We start from the raw sequence: 22,864 nt of genomic DNA, 5'->3' as shown, positions 1-22,864 counted from the left end.
CAATTTATATTGTCATGCAAATTCATGGGAAGGCAACATGGGAGGAACTTTATCTTTCACTGTTGCAGTTTTATAATTATGGATTCTGCTGTAATAGTACTAATAATGTAACACAAAATTTCCATTTTCAGTGCATTTTCCTCCTTTTTCTACTTTTTTGCTGATTGGTGATTTCAATCAACTTTTATATTGATCACCTGTGTGCCACAGCTGCTAGTATGTGATCAGCTGCTCACAGGAAAGCTGTGGATTTCATGGAGTCCCTGCTCATGGTAAGAGTTAAGAAATTTTCTTGGTTTTTTTTTCAGCTACCTCCATAGCTGGCAGTTGAGTGCAGAGTCAGCTCAGTGGAAATCATAGAACAGTCTAGTGTGCAATGTATGGTAAGTTAAAATTAATTTGTTTTACATGTTCCTTATACTGGTAGAAAAGGAAATATTCCTTCAGTCATAGAAATAATTGACTTTTTCCTTAATAGGAAAATAAGGATACATATTTGTTGGTGAATGCTTTATTCCATGTATATTTTCTTCTGATTCTGATTGGCACTGAATCAGAATATTCAGTATAATATATTTCTTTGTAATGGAAGAATTTCTGTCAAGGAAGTGATGTATTATTTCTGTCACATCTAGGTTATTGTATAATACCCACTGATAATTTAGATGTTTCAGAAACAGCAGGAAGTGGTTTCTTTACCCCAAATAACTTTCAAAGAGCAGTTTTAGTAATTGATATAGAAGGGCAGAAGTCCATGTGTTTCATGGTGTCCAAGCTAAAAATTCAAGGCTAAAATATTTTATGTGCCTTGGAGAGCTTTAAGGAGGGTTGCTTTAAGACATCCAAGGGAAACAACAGTGGTTGAGTATTTAGTCAAACTATGCTACCATCCTCACTTTGCAGGTATACTTCAGTAAGAATCTGTGGTTCAAATTAGCTGTCTGGAAGTTAAACATAATGATACCAATTTCTTCTAGGAGTAATCTGAGATTCACGTGTGGAAAGCACTGTATGAAAAGTGGCCATACTAGATATATGCAATTGCTCAAATTAAGCTTGTCAATTAGATGTGAAGACATTGATTTTTCAGTTCAGTGAATAAACAGCTCTAATGTGAGTGTACTTGTGGTGTGACATTAACAGTCGAAAAAAAATGAAAGGAAGAAAAGGATCAGAGCCCCACTAATTGTGGAGTTTAATGACTTAGAGAACTTTAGATTAGATGATGTCTGTGGGCCTCAGAGGACAAGAAAGGACATAGCCATATGACTTGGGAGGATAAAGAGGTTTAGCTGTGGTTTATCTGATTTGTAGTGTGCAGCTTCTCTTTGATGTAGAAGAGGAAATACAGAATTTTCCCATCAAATTTTCAGATGAGTTGCACACTTCTGAAGCCTGGAAATTAATCCTACCACTTCAAAAGAGATCAGGTAACAGCAGTTTTGTAGAAACTAGAACAGAAGGTGAAACTTGTTAATAAGGTGGAGGAGATACAGCTTAGAAAAGCTACATCGTGAAGGTTGAGGTCATACATTAAATTTACAAATGTGGGTCTACTCAGAAAATGTCAATCTTATATTAGTTTCTGTATCCCTTTCAAAAACCTCACATTAACCAGATAATTGGACCACATGAGATGCATCCAAGAATGCTGAGGGAGCTGACCAATGTAATCACAAAAAGACAAAGGAGGATCCAGGAAACTATAAGTCTCACTTCAGTTTCTGGGAAGGTTGTGGAGCAAAACCTCATGAAAGCTGCATCCAAACATTTGAAGAACATCAAAGTGACTGTGAACAGTCAGCATGGACTGCCCAAAGGCAAGTTGCACTTTCTACAGTGAGACAACTGACTCTGCAGATAGGAGACCAGTGGATGTCATTTATTTTGATTGTGGTAAGGCTATCATCAGATTTTCCATATTGTTATTGCATTCAGAACTCCAAATCTAGTCAATATACTAGATTTGTTGACTACAAAGTGTGTAGCCAAACGACTGTACTGCCAGATTCAGTGAAATCCCACTGGTAGTCAGTTATGAATGACATTTCCCTGGGATCAATACTACTTTGATGTATTTTCCTGTAAGTAATTGTGGCAATGGATTTACCATATGTAGGGTGGAAGAAGTCCTGTCAAAGATGGACTGGTGAAGGGAAAGAAGAAAATAGCCCAAATGTTATAGAAACAGAAGTTTTTAATGTTGTTTAAACTTAGCTTAAAATGGCTTTCTCTGTATTTCTGCAAAGTCACTGCTTCTCCTTCCCGACACCCCCTGCAAAGAACTCTTATCTCCCATGGAGGAATGTTCTGGGAAAATATCCTGAGGTCTTCTCATTGGCCTTTGTTAACACTTTCCTATTGGCTATTAACTCTTTACCTGATTGTTTTTTCTGTAAGACCCTGACCCTGTAATTGGTTCTTTTTTAATCCCCCTAAAAGCCTTATAAACCCCCATCCCCACAATAAACTCCTCTTTCGTCCGTCCCTCTGCGTGGTTTGTGTGAGCTTCTTATGGGTTCACAGGGCCGCGTGCTGGGGGGCAGGGTGGGAGAGCATAAACCTTCAGAGAATGGCCTAACACCCAGGATGAAGATCCCCCCTCCAACCCATCCGTCGTAAGTAATGACTTGAAGTTTGAGCTGAGTGTGCCAAGATCAAATTCAAACCAGGGGGAATGATCAGCTAGCTGGGTGGAGAGCAGGGCTGTTTTTTAGAGGGATCTCAACATGCTGGAGAAATAGATTGCCACAAAGTGCATTAATTTTGGCCAAAAAATAAGCGAAGTTCCACATGTGATGCTGAATAAACCCATGTAAAAGCACATTCTGAGCCCTGGCTGACTGGAAAGCAGCTTTGCAGAACATGAGCTGGGGGTCCCCATGCTGAACAAGTTGAACATTAGTTGGCAGTGTGCCTCTGCAGCAATGAGGGCCAACCACACACTACTTTAGTAGCATCATAGCCAGTATATTGAGGGAAATGCTAATTTCCTCTCTTTGACCCTTGTACAAACACATGGGAAGTGTTATGTCTGGGTTTAGACTCAGCAGTGTCAGAAAGTCACTGACATACTGGAGAGAATCCAGAGGAGTATCAAAAAAGATAGTTAGGGACAAGAGTACATGATGTATGAGGGGAGGCTAAGGGAATTAAATTCATTCAGACCAGAGAGGAGATGGCTGAAGGGACACTTTACTTTCTCATCTGGGCATTCCTCCTCAGTTGAGTGCAAGTGTTAACTTCTGCGTGTTATGGATGCAGTTATCCAGAACAATCTGGATGCAATCCTGTGTAACATATTCTAGGTCATCCCTGCTGGAGCAGGGAAATTGGACCAGATAACCCCACTGGTGATCCCTTTCAACCTTAATCATTCTATGATTTGTAGATAGGTCCTGCCGTATCTTGGGTTTCTGTTTGAACTGAACTTACTGCCATCAGCAATACAATGCTGTTCACTACTGAGTAAGTGTATATCAGATGCCATTCAAATAGAATCCCTCTGCTTAACTCAGCCAATTCTTTAACTCTACTAAGTGTTTTACTCAAATTTCCATTTTCTTTTCCACTTGCAGCCACATAAATTTTGTCATTTGTGACATTTTCTTGACTTGACTTAGTTTGCCTGTGGGCTTCATGATGCACTTAGTACATTATTTGTCAAAAAAATGTGGTTTGCTTTTCTCTTTTGATGCCCCACAAATCTCCAGTCAGTGGAATTAGATGAAAAACTCTGATACCATCACTGTGGGAATTACGAGTATGCAAGCATTTACTGGAGGTTTGTGTGTTTGATGTTTTTTGATATCTTAACAGTAAGAAAACTTAGAAATGATAAGTTTCTCTAAAACAAACCTACAAACAAATCAGAAATAACCCTGGGAATCGGAGCTGCAGTTATACAGCTAAACCTGCCATATTTTCCAATTCCTGGGAGTCTTAAGTCTACCAGCCTGAAAGGAAAATTGTTCATACATCATGCTGCAAGCTCCAATGTTGCAGAGGTCTAGTGGAAGTCTGCTATATTTTTTGAACCCCAAGGAGAATAGGAGCTGCAAGGCTAAAATGAAAATATGTTCTCAATTCATTCTGGGAACTCAGCATCACAGAGGACCAGCTGACGAGTTTTTATGGATGTATTTCCTTCCCTCTGAGAATTTGAGAACAATATGCTTATGCTGAAAGAAATCAAATGTACTCTTCAAAAAAAAAACCTGCTACTAATAAACCTCAGGAAATCACAGGCACAGGAAGCTCAATAACATCTAGATTGTTGCAGGTTACTTGAAAATAGAGTATGAAAACGAGGACAGAATTAGGAAAGCAGATTTCCTTTTTCACTTTCCTCAACATAAAATGAGAATGGCAAAATTTATGACCATTGCAAGTGAGAACAAATTTGGACCAAGGAGGACTAATTAGAAACTCATACCAAAACACTCTTTTTCAGTCTGTCTGCAGATGAAGATCTCTCTTCTGCAGTGCAGAATTCTATTGCACATTCAGCACTGAGAACTTCACCCAAACCCCATTCAGCAGGGAAAATGGTCCAGAAATTCTAAGACCTTTTAGTTAGACCTTTCCTTTTTTTATGGAATTACTGTTGGCTTCAATTTTTCATGTGGAAATGGGTAGAAAGCTATTTCTAAATAAAAATATAATGTAATCAGTAAATAGAAGTTTTTCTTAATTTTACTTTATTTTTAAAATATAAACTACTTTTTATTGTTTACAACCTTTATAAAAACATCTCCTATCACAAAGATGCATCATAAGGTAGTGCATAGGTAAGTACACAGGTAAGTGTTCAGTAAGTGCCTTTTTTATAAAGTTAATTACTTCTATGCCTTTTTAATAATGTTAGTGAGATTGGTCTAAATCTCTCTAAAGAGAGATGGAATAAAATATACAAGTTGAAAACAGTTCAGCCCAAACTCCTATATTTTTTTAATTTATTTTTTATTTTTAATAAGAGTTTAACATTTTCAGTCCTGTGCTGTGCTACTTGGAGACTTGTGGTACTTCCATGAAGAGAAGAACACCCAGTTATTTCGAAATAAAATACCCACACATCAAGGAAACATGTGAAATGCATTTAGTTAAATTGAGAAATACTGCAGTGTCTTTATAAAGTGAGGGGAAAATAGACCCTGACTTACAAACCATTTTAATCAACAGAGGAATTTCTATTGACTTAATCCACTTTAGATATGTCTAGTGGTCCATTAAGTCTGTACCAGTGTAACAAGAATTATTCACACATCTAAATCTTCCTTGGTTTTAACGTGACTTAGGCATGTGTTTAAACTTAAGCAGAACCTTAAGTGGTTTCAATACAGGGAAGCTGAAATGTCACGTTGAACTAGAACTTTAATGAAAGGAGAAACTTGTATATTAGTATGAACACAACTACTGCATAGAGAATTAGTTCCATAAATCGCAATATAAACCAAATCTAAATTTGGAAGGATCTCCTAAAGTGTTCTGTCTTCCTGTATCTATTTTCAATAGCTCGTAAGTTCTCTTGAAAAGAGGATCTTCTGATTCCCACTGGTTCTCAGACTCTTGCCTAGTCCATGTGCATTTCTTTCTGTTCAGTATTTTAGCACATTTTTAAAATTTCTCTCACAGACAGACTGCCCTATACTTATTGGTAAACTGGACCATTGATTGTGATGTCAATACCTTTTATCTTTGGTATTTTACCAAATATGAATAGTTTAAATATGAAATTAATAAACAGTTTAAACTGAAACATAAATATACCTAAATCATATTTAATAACATAGCTTGGATATACCAACATTTCTAGTTCTTTTAAACAAAACAAATTTTATGGCATTTACCAGGTGGATTTTTTCTTTTTAAGGAGTTAATAAATTTTTAATTTTACCATCCACAGTGTATTAGGAAAAAAGGTTGAAACCTTCTCTATTTGCTACTATTAAACAAAGAAAGGAAACTGCACTATTTACACTTTCCCTGCATTTCTTTGCTTTTAGTGAAGGTTACAAGTACCTTTTCTGTGATGTGAAGTATGACCACCAAGACTCATCAATGGAATGTTGAAGCTAGGATGACACAGAGTTTACACAGTTCCAGAAGATTTTGATAGCATAAAATGTACCTGACTTTTGTGCAAGGCAGACAAAAAGGTGTCATCCTGCAGCTTCATCATAAGCACCATTTTATTCAAGTTTTTTCAACCTTTAAAAGAATGGAAAAATCTATTAAGGCAGTTGCAAGCTTCACCTGAAACCCAGCATTTTATAGAAAGGTTGTACCATTTCATCTGAACATTGTGTTTTCTTTCTTTTCTTTTTCTTTAATTTCAATTATCTAAATCATGATGAAACCACATAATATATGTCTCCATATTTATTTTGGAATTTAACAGAACAATTACCTAATGCAAAATTATTTGTCTATATTTTAGTAGGTAGTCCAGCAGCAACTCTACTCTAACCAAGTGTTCACAAAGCCTTAAATTTTCTCCTTTCTGATTTTGAGATATGGCCATTCGAAGAAGCCTGTTTTGGTCAGTCTGGCAAATAAAATTTTTTCTAAAATTTAAGAACAGAGTAAATACAACATTGAATCCAGTGATTTAAAGGTTCCTTCTGTCTATCTCTACCCTTTTGCTCCAAAATACCAAGACAAGTTAACTGTCAGTAGCATATGAGACTTCTAAACAGCTATGTGGAGTTAGTGCTTGGAATGAAGGATATAAAAGACAGGAAAATCACCTTGAATAAATCTGCTTAGCTTCACTGATTTCAGAATGGCTGAGCTAATTTATAATAGGAGTAGTTCTGCCCTAGAGATACAGCTGAAAGTAAACAAAGGTAAATACAGTCTTCTTTCTCACTTGAACTCAGGCAGTTTAAAGTTTATCTACTTCTCTACCCACCTACTCTGAACAGAAGATTTTCCTCACTTTTTTCACTATATATACACCTATCACTTTTTCCTGAATATAAATTATTAACTTTATGGTATCAAACTTATAATACAGTTTTATTAGAAAGAACCTAATGACTGATTTGTTTTATCAAAAGTTATGTCACAGATGAATGCATTCAAATGCTCCCATAGCCTTTTATCTATTTGGTAGTGTGTGAAATTTTAGCAGTGAGGTAATATGATGGATAGCGATATGATGAATAAAGAATGGTTTCACAGCTGAGGGTGTACACTGTGGATGTAGTGATGTGGTCTGACACCACTGCAGCTGTCATTAAGTCTTTTAAATGTATGTTGGGATGGTATATCGGGAAAGGAAAGAAGAAAAGAAGAATACTGAAAAAGACACTTCTGTTTTAGCATGGTAGGACCAGCACCTAAGAGCAAGCAGTGGTTCCACACAGGACCATATCATTTGGTGGTATCTCTATGTCTAAGGGGAGGAATCCCGGTGTCCTCAGAAGTATTAGCAGTAAGAGCACAACAAATGCCAAATTTTACCTTGAGTAATAGAGAGGAGATCTCCAAAGAGTCCCAATTTATCAAGTGTATGCTCGGATTGTGTCTAATCCAATGGAGAAGCACTGAGTTCAACACAAAGTGCATCAGTCGTGGTTATTGTAATTCAAAAGTGCACAGTGAAGGAAAGCAGTGATACCATTGACCTTGATTTGCATAACACATACTTGTTAGAGTGAACCTGTCAAGATGGTCAGGTTCAGAAGCAGCAGACTTCCCCTGTTCTGAGTTCAGCAGGCACTTGTCAGTAAATTCAGTAGTTAGCTGCCCAGATCATCACTACTCAGGGTTGCAATTCCTATCAAAGAAATGAGAGACATGGCTCAAGTGCCTCATGAACAGAATTGGATTAAAGCTTCATTTCTTCACGTGAATGCCCTGGTCACTTGACTAGCAGGCTTGTGATGGAAGAGCCAGGTGAAAGGGAGCTCTAGATGCTTTCAGTGTAAGTTGGGAAGCTGTCGAGTGAGGAAAGGAAAGGTCATAAGCCAAAGATCAATGAGGTAAAACAGAAAATGAGGGAAATCCTGGATTTTGTGCTGCACTGATTATTGGTGCACTTTGTATCTAATTGAGGTAGGGTATGATGTCTGATATTAGGATTGGAAATCAGATCCATTACTTCTTCTTTAGGAAAAGCTTACTCCCAGGAAATATGTAGGGGATTTAAATGTCTCGCTGGAAAGACCTGATGGTCTGCCTCAGGAAGGTCTGTTTTTAGGCATTATAATATCCAAACAGTTACACAGAAGAGGCAATCTGCATGTCTCTACCCTTCAGTTCTCTCTCTGAGAAACTAAGATTGGAAAAATATGTGATTGTTAATAAGTATACAACAAACTTCTGATACAGAAACTGTCCCCACATGCTAATTGAACAACACACTGGGAAACTGATCTCACTGCAGGGCCTCTCAATGTTCTTGACTAGAGCAATAGGTAACTTTTTATTTATGATTTCCTCTATATGAGAATTATGAAGGATTCATAAATTATTGATAACTATTGCAAGCAGACTTGCTAACTATACATTATAAGTAGTTACAAACCTTAGATTAGAAGATACATGAGATTATTTTGAGCGATCTATTGACACCACCACTATCCTGTCTGCCCACAAACCCATAACCTTGGTAATACTGCTTACTCAATCTGCCTATGGGGACCCAGCATCTAGATATGGTAAACTGACTCTCATAGGTTCTCTGACACAAGGACTGAACATAATTTTGTGTTTTTGCAGTACCTAATATATTTTTATCCAGATTCCTATAGAATAAAATTATGTAAAAAGATGTTTTTTCTGGGATGCTAACAACAAATGACAGATAGTAGATTAAAAAGAAAAAAAATATTTTTTTTTTTTAAAAATACCTGAGGGTAAGACAGATAAAATATCTTACAAAAGAAGACAAGTTCCATTTTTCAGAAGTTTGTCATGTTTTGAAATTTTACTGCATTCTTGTAAGTAATGAGAATCAAGTGATTTTCTGGAGAAAGAACTATGTCTATTTTTAGATCCAGTTAAGACTTTTAAGAGGCTAGACATTTATATAATCCACAGGAATGTTTAGAATAATAATTGTTAAATTAATAACTATGTGTTCGTACAGAAATGAAATTTAGCTAAAAGAGGATTTTTGTTAGTCTTCTAAGACAAGATACTGGTTGCTGAGAATATAGACTCAACTACACTATTACTACTCCTATTAATAGAGCCCCATTTTTTTACTGATGAGCCATGATCAAAACCAAAAAGATCATTCTAAGTTTATGATCCAGAAGATAGAATACTAGCATGTAGGAATGTTTTCTGTTTCTAATTGGCTTACTAGCGTAAATCTGGTATCAAAATTTGTCATTTCTATCCTTTCCAACAAGCAAGAGCTGCTCCAGTTGCCACTATGCTGCAGTGGTTGTTTCAATATTTCATAAAGCTGCCATAGAATTTGTCTCTTGCATGCATTTACTTATATCAGAGTCAGAGTTAACAGTCTTAAGTTGTTACAATTCAGTTAATGTCTGGCACTGGAACAGTAATTACAACACAAAAATCCCCAAAAGCTTGATGGGCTAGAACTTAAAATATTTGGGATTGAAGGAGACCTAAACTTTATGGACAGGACACAGAAGGGACAAGCAATGCCTATTACACGTGTGTGGTAGTGCAGGCAGGCATAATAGTTAACAAAATATATCTGGAAGGACCTGGAGAGATCAACAGAATCACTGTACCTATTTAGTGACATTTGCAAATGGGAATGGTAAATTCTGCATATAGACAGTCAGAACCAAAGCCAGGCAGCTACATGGCAAAATACACTTGGTTACAAGTTACTTGCTTGCTCAAAAACTAAATAAAAGGACACACTTTTGTTTTTCATACAATTTAATGTTAGGGCTTTTAACCTATACATCCTCTGGGTATTTTCAACTTGATGCAATTATCACCTTATAGATAGGAGGCTCCTTTGTATGGTAATAAGACTTGAATAAAAACAATTAAAAACAGACAAAGAAGAAAGATCAGATAGCATTTCAAGACTTGAGGTGTGGCTGTGATAGGGGCTTTCTGGCATATATCTAGGTTAAAATAAATGCATTTGTATCTTAAGAAACTTATTTTTAAAAAGACCTATTTGTAAATGTTACACAGAATTCAAGTAGCTGGTTTAAGATACATGTGACCAGACTTGTTTTCTACCGATCGAACATATGTGAAATATTGTGACACTTTATTTGTTTAAAGTGTTTTAGTGGGTATTATTTTTGATCATAGTTATATTGTGAAAAGCCATTACCTAGCTAACATCTCTTCTTCACTCAGGGGCACCAGTATATATCTAAGGCTATTAAAGAAACTTTTAATAGGAATTTTTTTAAATTCCCAAGTCAGTGTTGCCAAGACTCCTAAAATGACTTTTTAAACTTCTTTCCTTGCTGAATTGCTTTATCCTATTGGTCATTTATGTGTTGGATGCTACATTGAAAAAAGAGGATCTATTTATTCTCTTGACACCTTTTATATCTTTTATCTCTTCTTTAAGAAAACATCTGTCCATTAGCATACTAATAGCATCTCTGCTGGTGCTTAACAGAGCTTCTTTTATCTTTATGATCCCATCTGGTTTCAAGTTACTTTCACAGAAAAAATGGGTAAAAAAGTTAAACATCCCAAAGGCTCTCCTCTTTGTTGTTGAAAAACACTGTAGTAGGTATATAGGTAAAGTGCCCTTCTTTGATCACCCTCTTCTCCCTCTTGCAGGAAAGAGACTCAGAGAAAAAGGCTAACAACTCTACAGGATCTGAACACATATCATAGAATCCTAGAGTGGTTTGGGTTGGAAGGGACCTTAAAGGTCATCTAGTTCCAATCCCCCCACGCTATGGGCTCTATATCCTACTCAACCAGGTTGGTCAGAGCCCCATACAGCCTGGCCTTGTGCACCTATCCCACTCTCATGTCTTCAAAAGGGGTTGGATGCACAGTAAATAATTAGATATGTAGTGGTACTTCCCTCTTAGAAAACCATTTACCTCCCATGCAGGTATCTGGGAAGAAATGTCATGGTGACAATGGGGTAAAGGTGAAATTCACTTCTTCCCGTCTTAATAACAAGAGTAATATTAATAATAATAATAATGCTCATTACATAGTAGAGAAGATGTTAGGGTAACTCAAGTATATTTGCCTCCCTTTCCTGCTCGCTTCTGTGGAAGAATATAACCTGTGTTCCTCAGCAGACACAAATATGAGTAGGGTGAAGAGTGGGATACAGCCTTGTTCTTCATGATTCCTCAGGCCAGTTGAGAGAGTTATGGGTTGTTCCAGTTTATCAAGACAAAATATTGACCAAGAAGGGTAGGAGCCTTCCTGGGGTAGGAAGAGAAAAGAAAAAACCTTCTTCCTCCAAGTTATTATAACTTTGAAAATTAACAGTCTTTAGGCAAAATAAAAAGGTGTGGAAAAGGAAATAACAGTCCTTTACTAGGAAATATATATATATATAATATATATATGCATATATAACAAAAACAAAACAAGCAACAACACCATAACCAAAAACTTATAAACAATTAAATATCTTTGCCTTTTGGCACAGTTCTAACTACAAAGAACAGGGGTTGCTGTTGGGCTCTGGGGGGTGCATATGGGCTGGCCAAGAGAATGGTACCAGCTTCCAGACAAACCCCATGTGGCAGTGGTGGGTCCCAGCAGCTGCAGATAGTCTGGGACCCCAGAGCGGGACATCACAGAGACTCTCACAGTTTCCCAGAGTGAGGGGTTTGGAAGCTCCTCTGTAGATGGCACTGTCTGTACCATGAGCCCAAGGCAAGTCCAGGCAGTGGACAGCACAGGACGTATGGGGTCAGAGTGGGCAAGCTAGCGCCAGCAAGGCAGCAGCTGAACACCAAAGCTGATGGGACCAGAAACAGGTAGACCCGGCCAAAATGAGCACTGGGACTCACTCCCCACACGACTCCCCAAGCCAGGGGAAAAGGTGAAGTGAAATAAACAAAAGAAACAACTACAGTTTACCACCCTCAAGCCTACACAAGCAATAAGGTTGGTATCTGGGGTATTTGCTACTCCTTTTGCGTGGCTTGGTCACTGGCTATCCCTTCAGGGCAGGAAAAACTAGTGAGCCAACCCCTCCTCCAGCTGGTCAGCACCCTTCTTTCACAGTGATAAAGGGCAAAAATTCAAGCAGGAGTTTTGAAAGAAAACCTATGACATGAATTTATAACAATTTATATGAATATGCATGTAAAGAAAAGGTGGAATCTTCAGCTTTTCATAACACTGCCCTTATGCTTCAAAGATTGGACTCAAGTTTTTGCCTTACAGCCGTTTTATTTAGAGAGTAAGACCTATCCTTCAGATGGATTCAGGATTTCCTAGCTGTTTAATAGAGAAATAGAACTCATCCTCTCCACCTATATTTAGGCCAATATTATAACTAGTTAATTTACATGCTCTGAATCATCTTCCAAAGAAGTGTATCTCTCACCATAGGTTACAGAGGTAGCTACAGAGCTCAGTAGAATAACTGGTGTTTAAATTATGAAGGCTTGAATACCTTGATGGTAAACACAGATTTTCACATCCTCAACCAACCATGTGGATTGCTCTAGACCAATGCAGGGCAAACAGAAGGCTGTTGTGGCAAATCACCTTCACTGATGAGAATGCTAGAGGGTACCACAGCTACTGAAGGTGTAGTGGGGATTTCAGACTGGAACCTCCTGCAAAAATATCCTGATGGTTATGGCTCCTTATGTTATTTTGCCTCCTTGTGTTTGTCTTCACAAAGAGAAGAGTCAACAAACATACTGCTGTTTGGGATAACTACTCTCATCTCACATTTTAGGTACCCCTGGAGCTATAAATAGCAAATTTGACATTCCATGTATGCTACATACTTCATTTGATGTATCTGTGGCATGAGTGCCCATGGCTTATGCAACTGAAGCCAAGTAGATCTCTATTAAGTAGAACTTTGAGTGTGGGATAAAAACAAGAAATTATTAATGGATGTTTCTGGACAGAAGGAGGTGGTTGCTGTCAGTTGCTGCCAGTTTTCTCTTCAATAAAAATCATGTGCTGGATATTTTGAGGCATCTGAAAAGATACTTGTGATGTATGACTGAAATCTGCTAATATCTTACATGCTGGGTGTCTAAACAACACACCAAAAAAAAAAAAAACCAACAACAACAACTAGTGGATTTCAGTAAAACATTCAAATATCATAAGAAATCTAGGCAGTCTGAGACTGTGGAGACACAGGCACAGAAACACGGTGAGTTGCTACGAATTACAGAGCCTTCCTTCTCTTCATGATTTCAGTAGATATTATGTTATTATGAGCTTAGGTTATGACATATTTGTTAGTCTTTTAAGGAGCAAATTTGAAAAATTATAATTTTAACATATGTATAGCAGCAGCTGTAATCTATAAAGTAGTTCATACCACTATATGCATAAACATGTTCAAATATAGCAGAAAATTAGAGTTGAAATTCCCACATAAGAAGCACACTGGAGGACAGAAGCATCTTCTGTGAAATCAACAACTCTGAGTGAATGTAAAGAGTGTAGATTAACGTTAGAGCTGTCTCCAAAAGAAGTGAATAACTTCAGTCTTCATGTCCTCATTCTATAGTCATGTAATAAGGGAAATTGTAGTCATCTTTACACACTAATGTGACCTATCCTGAGGTTGTGTGTGAGCTTGGTTTACTCTTGTCCCAAAGAAACATCTCTTTGATATCTTTACTTTTGCAGGGTAAAATAAATTAGAATTTGGCACCATGTTATTTGCTTCTTCTTCACCATGCTTTCCATTTCATCTGCTATGGCAGTGTTCTTCCACTTGCAAAACTCTTTCATACTTGAAGAAAGCTGCTTTAATTTGAATGTTTGTCTCTACCAGGCCAGACTCCCTAAGGACTCAGAATTCTGCTTGCAGTGTTTGCTTTGATATATTAACTCTGAACTACGTATGTTATTTCTTCTGTTGGCACCATGCCTCTTGAACCTTCTGAAATGTGGCATACAGTGCTTCTGTTTATTATGAGAAAATGTTTAAATACTTCATATATCTGTGTCCTCCCCGTCTTCTTTTCATGTAATATCACTGTTGGATAAATTAGGCTTGCTCCAAATAATACCACAATTGCTTTTGTAACAAAAAGTTTAAGTGAATCAAAATAATAGTCCAAAAGGTCATTGTTGTTAAGTGTGAATGTTCAAGGTCTCCATAAACTTGAGACATATTTCAATGTCATCATCAGGCTTTAACTAATTAGTAACTTGTGAATAAATGTTTCAACAACTGGCTTCCAAGTGAAATCCTCTGAGATACACAGCCAACACCTTCAAAGTATTGAGATAGTACAATGCTAGACCACTTTAAGTTATACTTGTCAATCACATATCATTCAGTAAGTTCAGGTATTTTTACCTGTATTTTGAAGAAAGATCTTAATTGAAAACTCGCAAGAATGTACTGTACAAAACTGAGATTAAGACACAAAATTCAAAGACATCTCAGAGAGCACAGAGTGGTGTTCATGGGCATGCTGGTGCAGCTGTGCATACAGCTGGGGAGCTTTCTTGTAAGTTCTCAATAGAAAGCAACCAATGATTTGGCAGACATCACAAGGTGGTGCTGGTATATGTATCTTTCATGGTGTTTTCCTGCAGTGTGCAAATAATTGCTCACTCTTGGAAAGAAATGCTATTGCTGTTGGGTTTGACAAGCAAATTTCGCTGGAAGTGATTATCCATGGAAGTATTCAAAGCTAGGCTGGATGGGGCTCTGAGCAGCCTAGACAAGTGGAAGGTGTCCTTGCCCATGGCAGGAGGGTAGGAACAAGTGATCTTTAAGGTCACTTCCAACCCAGGTTATTCCATGTTTCTGTGAAATAGTCACAACTGGACATTAAGAAAAATGAAGCCTTTCATCCCCCTGCCTTTTCCACTGCTCAGTTCAGTGAGGTGTGTGGCTCTGCTGTGTTGTCAGGTGCACTGAGAAGCTGAGCACTCCCTGACAGAACTGGCAACTGCTTCTACACCTATGTTGGTCTGAAGTACATTGTCTTGGCTAGAGGGAGAAATACAAGAATGCTTTGCTCTGCAACATAAACTCATTAAGTAATTTCTAGAAATATCAGATCCAGCATCCTGACAAAATATCTGCTTTGTAAGTTTTATTGTATATTTACCAGTGTTGCTCTAGTCAAAGCTGACAGAATAGAAATTCTTCACATCCATTTCAGAGAAGAAAAGTCCATTTCAGGGTGTAGATGTAACTCAACAGATTCGCTCCAAATACTGTTACATTTCTGTGCCAAATATTTCATTATACTATAAGCATCTGGGGAAATACAGTGTAGGCATTTAATATTTATTGGAATCACTTAAAAAACCCTGGAATATACCTCTTTGTGAAAATGATTATGCTGTCTCTGTCTTTGATCCTTCAGTCTTTTAATCCAATTTTAATTCTATACTATCTCTGAGAAAGATACTGTTTCTTTCCCCTCCCCAAACAATTTTGCCTAAAATACCAAAAATGAAAATTTAGATTTTCTTAGTCCTTTCTTGTATGCTGTAGTAAGCTGTAATAATTATATTGATCTTATTGTCACTACTACTGATAAAAACACGTAATCAACAGAGTTGTCTCAGGCGCTGTGGGAATTCAAACAGACTTCACTGTCTGCAAATGTGATTTGTAAAGTATTTCTCTTTTAATAAGAAAATTAAGACTGAAGAAGAACTGTGGGAAAAAAAGCAAAAAAGGTCTTTCAATTTCAGCTGGTCCTTTATCAAATTAAAATATATATTTATATGACTGTGAAAAGTACTTTTTATCTTTCTTCAGTGGTGTCTGACACAGGAATAATAACAATATGGCAGGTTAATTCTCCTGTGCAGGGACAAACAAATGGGTCATAAATTTGGTACAATGATCCCGCATTTGTTAAAGTCAATGGTTAGATTCCCTCCAGTACTAGAGGGAAGAGGATCTGACCTGCAGAGTGCTCCTGTGACACTCTTCATCAATGTGGAGCTGTGAGATCAGCTCTGTAGATGGCAGTAACTGATTATCTGCTTGTAATAGTAACATTAGCATCTCAGACTTTCTAATCATCCACTCTCAAAACCTGGCACAGTTTATTTTTTTGAAAAAGAGCAGGTTTTTTCCATTTTTCATGACTTAATTTGATTAAGCTCCTAGGGTTTGCTTAGTACCATCCTTCTGTTTTCTTGTTTATTGGCCATGATTTTGAAAGCCATTGGAATGGCTTTCCAATAAAAGTGTAGCTGGTTAGTCATCTGCTCCTCTATGTGTTCTCTTTACAGAACTACCAGGAGTTTAGTGCATTTTCTGTAATTGCTTGTTCAAAGACCTCCTGTACGTCTGGTAGGTTTTTTCTTACACTTCATCTCCCTTACTGGATCACAGCAGCAAATGATTTTATTTTTCATTTGCTACAGAAGAAGACCAAACATAATTTTTTGTTTAATGTCATCAAGCTTTAAAAAAGTTAATATTTAACTGGTGCTAATTAGAAATAGGTTTTTAAAATGTCTTCTGTTCTCTTTATTTATAGAAAAAAGACAATTAGAATAGACAACTTCTAATGTCATCTCAGTTCTCTGCCCAGTCTCTTGATTATAGCATAGGTCACATTTATGAAATGTCAATGTATGCAAAGAAATTTGTTATTCTAGTCAGCCATTTTATTTAAATATTCTCATGAAGATGTAACAGATAAGACTGGATAAAACTCTCAGTGGTATCTGGAGAAGAATTTAAATGGGATGTATATATTGTTGCTAAAATAACATTTGCACCAATCATAGGAAAGCTGTGTGTGGTTATGGAATTTATTGCTTAGTGTTAACATGAGACAAATTCTGATAGCTCTTATGCATCTTCCACAAATAACTTTACAAATTAACATTAATGACATCAGAGGAGTCCTATGTTTCCACTGTCATTGATATTGACCCAAAAAGGGACACCCTCAAACTTTAGTCTTCATATAATGTGTTTGATCTATAAATTGAAAGACACTTTAAAATCAAGATCAGTAACAACATCCCTTCTTTGCAGATGGAGAAAAGTGGATAATTGTCTTATTCAAGGTTAATAAAAAACCCAGATATAAATACAAAAGCCAGCTGTAAATCCAAATCCTATTGACTGCCTTATGTTTCAAATCACTGCCTCTTCCAATTCATTAAGTCATAATAATCTTGTCTATTTGAATTGGCTGATACCTTTTCATATTTCTGGTGACAAAAGTTTTGTTCTAACAGTCTAAACAGGTTTCATGTGTTGGTTTTTTTTTCTGTTTACAATTTTTTTTAGGGGTTGTAATTTAATGATATCTTGAAAGAAATAAAAATGCTATCAAAATATTGCCTCAAAAGCTGTTAACATTTTGTTAATTGATGGAGTTCATTTTAGCCTTTGAAAACAGCAGAAATACTATGTTGTTTGTTACATTCATTATTTTTTGGTAACATAATATTTATCTCTACTTGAAGTTAAACAAAATATGAAATTTATGTCTGTCTAAAATTACACCCCTTGGAAACTAATTCAATATATTTGTTTTCCTAGTTCTTCCAATTAGTAATCAATTTCTCTTCAATAAATTGATGAACAAAATGATCCACATATATAAGAAATAATTTGTGCATGAAACAGTAAAAACGTGGAAACATGGCACAGAAATGCTTGTTCCTATATATACCACATCCTGTTGTGGATACAGTCTTTCATTCTCTTTTTTTGTGACACAGCTAGCAAAACAAACATGTCTTTGACTGAGTCTTTTAAGTGCTAACTCAAAATAAACCTTTAATAATGCAGCAGAAATAATAAAATCCTGTTATTTAATTGGCTATGAAGTAAGAGATTTCCTTTATCAAAATAAGACTAAAGATCAGTGTCATTAGTTGTCCACAAATCCTTACAAGAATGTTATTCTGAAGAATTGAATAGTTTATCTAGTTTTCACCAACTCTTTTGTCTTGTTTTAAAAAGGAAGACAAGCTATTGCGGCATGCACTTGAATTTTTATTAAGAAATTACACTGTCTCAATTGTCATCAACTTTTAATAATCCAGAGGAGGTAGTGAGCAGATTTAAATTTTAAATATTCTAAACTATAGAATAGCAGGACATTCTTCAAGAACGTAATTTAGAAAAATAAAAAGGAGACTCAGGCCTGATACACATTTAATTCTGAGGTTGTCTTTTACCAGATACATCTGATCAGAATATTCTTCCTGGTTAGATCAATCATATGGAATCTATACATATATAGCGAAACATCATCTGCGGAAAAATATGTATAAGTAGATCATGTTGTATTTAGCCTTTGGGGAGAAATAATTTCATAAAAAAAGGAAAGAAATGCTTTTAATCATCCAGTGTTCCACTTTTCAGTAACTAATTATGATGAAAAGGGAGCTCTCCTCCAGCCTATGAAAAAAAAAAGAGGATAATCTACTTCTGAGGATATATATGTTATATAAGATGTTCTCTTTTTAGTCCTAAAAAGAATCAAAGGAAATATATGCTTGCATGTATTATATAATATTTTTATATACACAGACAGTAAATTGCAAGATATTCAAACGCGTAAATTTTTTCCAGTACTTTTAACTATGCAAATGAGGAAAATGAGGCCCTAACACATTTCATTTTTTTCTCTTTGTAAAAATCAGATCCTATGAATGCTAAACTTTCCTCAAATTTAAGTTAAAAAAAAAAATAACCCCCCCTCCAAACCCAACAAAACAAGCAACCAAAAAAACCTCTCTTCCCCCCCAAAAAAAAACCCCAAAACCACCACAACAAAAATACCCCAAACCCAGCAGATCAGTAAAAAATGTGAAGCTGTATGTCAATCTGAAATTTCTTTCATGACCACTACAGAGTGAAGTGCTCTTGTAGTATTTATCTTCAGCTAAAATGGCCACAGTCTGATATGACACTGTGTTGGTTTAAAAGTAAACCAGTGGGAGAAATGAACTCAAGGGAGTTTACAAGTCAGAGTTACTATTTACTAAAAAGATTACAATAAATACAATGATACAGAGAAAACTGGTTTTAACCCACAAAGACAAATGTATAACACAGCATCCTGGGACAGGAAAAGAACAGTGTTTGTGGTTCCCCGGGTGCAAAGTAAAAGGAAAGGAAACCTGTTGGTCTGGATGATGGTCTCACCTCTGTCAAAGTAACAATCACAGTCTTGTCGAGAGTGGCAGTTGCAGTCCCAGTAGAAATCCTCCTCTGAATCTGACAAGTAGCACAGGAAGTCCCAAAACCCAAGACGATACATGCTCAGGTTCAGGTGGGAATACCCAGTACCTTCTCCAGGAGGCAGAGTTTCACAGTGGGTGATTTAACTCTGTGAGTCATGGGATATTTTAGAATCTTTGACGGTCTTGGCCATTGCAGCTGCCTCTTATACCAATCAGGTGTTGCCCATTAGCAGAGATGACCCCTCAGGCTGGGGATAAAGGTGCTAGCACCTCCCTGGAGGGGAGTTATCACAGCTGAGTCGTTGCTGACTCATTGGTAGAAACACTCTCCTGCCTCGCAAGAGTTCTTTACCACTTGTTTTGTACCCTGAGGTGTCAGGTGTGCCCTGGTCAGCTGCTGCAAATGATCCATTATTAACCAGTCCATCAGAAATGACATAGAGCATGTAGAATACACAGTTTTGGTTATAACCACACAGTGATAAACTGGTCCCAGCCCCTGTAACTAGGACAGACATGAACCCAGATTTTCAAATATACCCTTATCTCTTTAGTAGGATCAGAGAAACTGTCACATTGATCAGACTCATGGTGAACTCCAGCAACCTTTCTCCAACACTAGCCAAAACTCCATGCAGAACTAGTTCCTTCAGAGGAATTAAGGGGATACTTAGAAGTAGGAGGACACAGAATAGTGTTTCTAGTGAGAAAAATTCTTTCAAACTGATGAAAAACAGTGAGATAGTCTGCTCCCCACAAGTCATAGAATTCCCAGGGGACTCCTGGATATTGAGGTCCCTGTCAACCAGTGCATGCTGTATCCTACAAAAATGAATATGTACAACATGTGACTTTTGATGGCTATAAATGTGGGCTGATGGAAACTGAGAAATAGAAAGTGGATACATTTCTTTGTAGCTTATTTTTATTTCTGATGATATGAACCCCTTTTAGAAGCCCAAAGAGTTGATTAGAACAGCAGATGTCTAATATAAGGAAACAATTCTCTGACATACCCTAAATCACCTTGAGACCTCTGAACTTTTTCTCATCTGGACCGTAATCCAATGAAAGTCAACCTTTCACTTTTTAGCCCTTCTTCACCCCTTCCCAGTCTTTAAGCCAGGGTGGTCATGGTCTTTCAGGGATACTTAAAAAGAATTTAGTTGCTGTCAAATGCTTCAGAAAATGAGTGTCTCCCTCTACAAATTCTTGGCAGAAGGCCATTTTTTTGTTGTTTTTGCAGTTTAGTTTCCTCATGCTAACATTACACATATCACTTCTTAAAATAACTGGAATAAGATTGCATGCACTATTGAGTCAAAGAATCCATGAAGTGTATCATTTGGTGCATAAATCTCAGGTTATGAACAGCTGGGGAGAGAACGTAAGTTTTTTACTGACTCCTTCATCTGGCAGAGTTTCTCTTAATTTCCAAGGGAATTTGCTTTGAAAGACATCAGTACTTGACCTTAGAACTATCTTCTAAATAGGGAACTGTTTCACTGGATGAATCAGATGATTATTTCTTTTGTATGGGGCATCTTAGTATTTCTTTGCATATTAACAAGCATACACAGAAATGTTGAGCAAGCTCTGATTACCTGAATTTCTGAAAGGTCCCAACATATCTTACAACTGAGGTTAAATTAGGAGGAGTGAATGTATAGGAAAAAATACGACTGTCTACATTTTACTGTGATGCACTGCTTGACCCCTGTGGTGTTGAAAGTGTGTCTCAGGTTGTATCCACATTGTACATACCTCTTGAGCTTAGGGAGGTAATTCAGTAACACTATATTATGTAGATGTAACTTCAAAAAGGTGAGTATTAAGTAACCCTGCACCTGAAAACCCTAGCACAATGTTTTTTGGTGGGACTGAATTTCTGCCTTTAGAAACAAACAGTATTGTACTTGGTTTAAGGAAGAACACATCTCATGCTCTCTGCCTCTTGGATAACATTTACTGTACTAGGCATATGACTGAGCCACCTGAGTCCTGATAAGGGGATACAGGAGTAGGGAAACGAGGAATTTCCCAGTCCTAGACATCAGTTTAAAAGAGAAGTTGGATGGGAGTGTGAAGTGCCAAATATCTGAAGTAATAATCCAAACCGCAAGGAGTATACTCTACTCAGGTGAGGGAATGTGTTCCTTTATCACCGTCTGGTTTTCCTCATCCTTCAGCAACAGCAGTGGAAGATTCTTCAACTGTGAAAACATTGTTACTGTGATCCCAGATGAGGCCTGAAACCTCACTTATAAAAAGCTGTGCAGGGTAGTGGATTGAATCAGATTGGAGATGCTTGTCTCTAGAAGAAACTTGGGTCATGCACGATTCTAAATTAGGCACCTAGTCTCAGGTCTGAATATTATGGTACTATGAAAGGTTTTGTTTCTTTGTTTGTTTGTTGGTTTTTTTGTTTGTTTGTTTTTCTTTTTTTTTGTTATAAGCCTGTTTATATTTAACATTTTCCTTCAAAGAACTATTCAGCTCTTGTCCTGCACTAGCTTTTCTTATATAACTTTTTGCTCAAGATCCTAATCTGTCACTTTGCATGTGTGTCACATTAATACACATGAAATATATGCCTTTCATTCATCACAGAACTCTTTGTGTCACTTGGCTGCATCTCTAACTGGGATGTCCATTTATATCACAACATATCCTGCAAATCCACTGGATTGCTTTAATTAACAAATAAGGAAATTAGACCACTTTAAGTTTGTATAAAACCAGCAACTGTATCACACCAAAGAAGCTTGCCGGAGGTAGTGCTTCAGGTCTCAGGAAACTGCATCCTTGTGTTTCTCCAGATTCCTGGTAATAAACACTGTAAAAAATTAGATAGTTAGGGTCTACAGCCTTTTTCCATTAAATAGAATATTTTCTAGAAATGAGGGCTACTTGACCAGCTCAACAAGTGGTAAACCTTGACATTCAAACTGTCACTTTACATCAGCTGAGAATCTGCCATAATTCATTTCTCCAAAGGAAAACCATTGTTCTTCATGAGTTTTGCATGATACCAAATCATTGCAAAAAGTCAAAAAGGCATCTAATTTTCTCTAGTAAAATCAGTTTTCATTCAACTAACTTTAAAATGGAAAGTGGCATTATAAGCCCAACTGTCCTTGAAAGGTTTCTGTGCTTATTAGAGGAAATGAACAAGGTTCTTTGAGGTAAGATGAGGTCTAAGGTTAATGTGACTGGTTGTAAATTTAGGCATGGGGATCATCTGTTCAGAGGCAATATGATAAGCTGTGGTAAGAATTAGTTAATTTAAATGGTACATTAGGTGACAACAGAAGTAGTATCACCTTCTGGTAAAGTACTGCTCTGTTCTAGTTTGTTGTTTTTAATGGCTAATAACATGTGGGGGAATAGAGAAATTTTGTTTGTGACATTCACAGGGGATAATTCGTTTTGCTCCATAATTTGAATTATTGCATTTGGGGGTGGAGGACGGAAAGAATAAAGTGAAAAAAAAATTCTTAAATTAAAAGCAGAATGTTATGAGACTTGTCAATATTTTAAACATTTCTACATGAACTGACTTTATACAAATAAATATTTT

The sequence above is a fragment of the Myiozetetes cayanensis genome, unplaced genomic scaffold, assembly GCF_022539395.1.
Source record: "Myiozetetes cayanensis isolate MyiCay16 unplaced genomic scaffold, myiCay2020 scf5-8, whole genome shotgun sequence".
In the NCBI taxonomy this organism is placed as follows: Eukaryota; Metazoa; Chordata; class Aves; order Passeriformes; family Tyrannidae; genus Myiozetetes; species Myiozetetes cayanensis.
The sequence above is the reverse complement of the archived record's forward strand: the minus strand, read 5'-3'. Positions refer to the sequence as shown.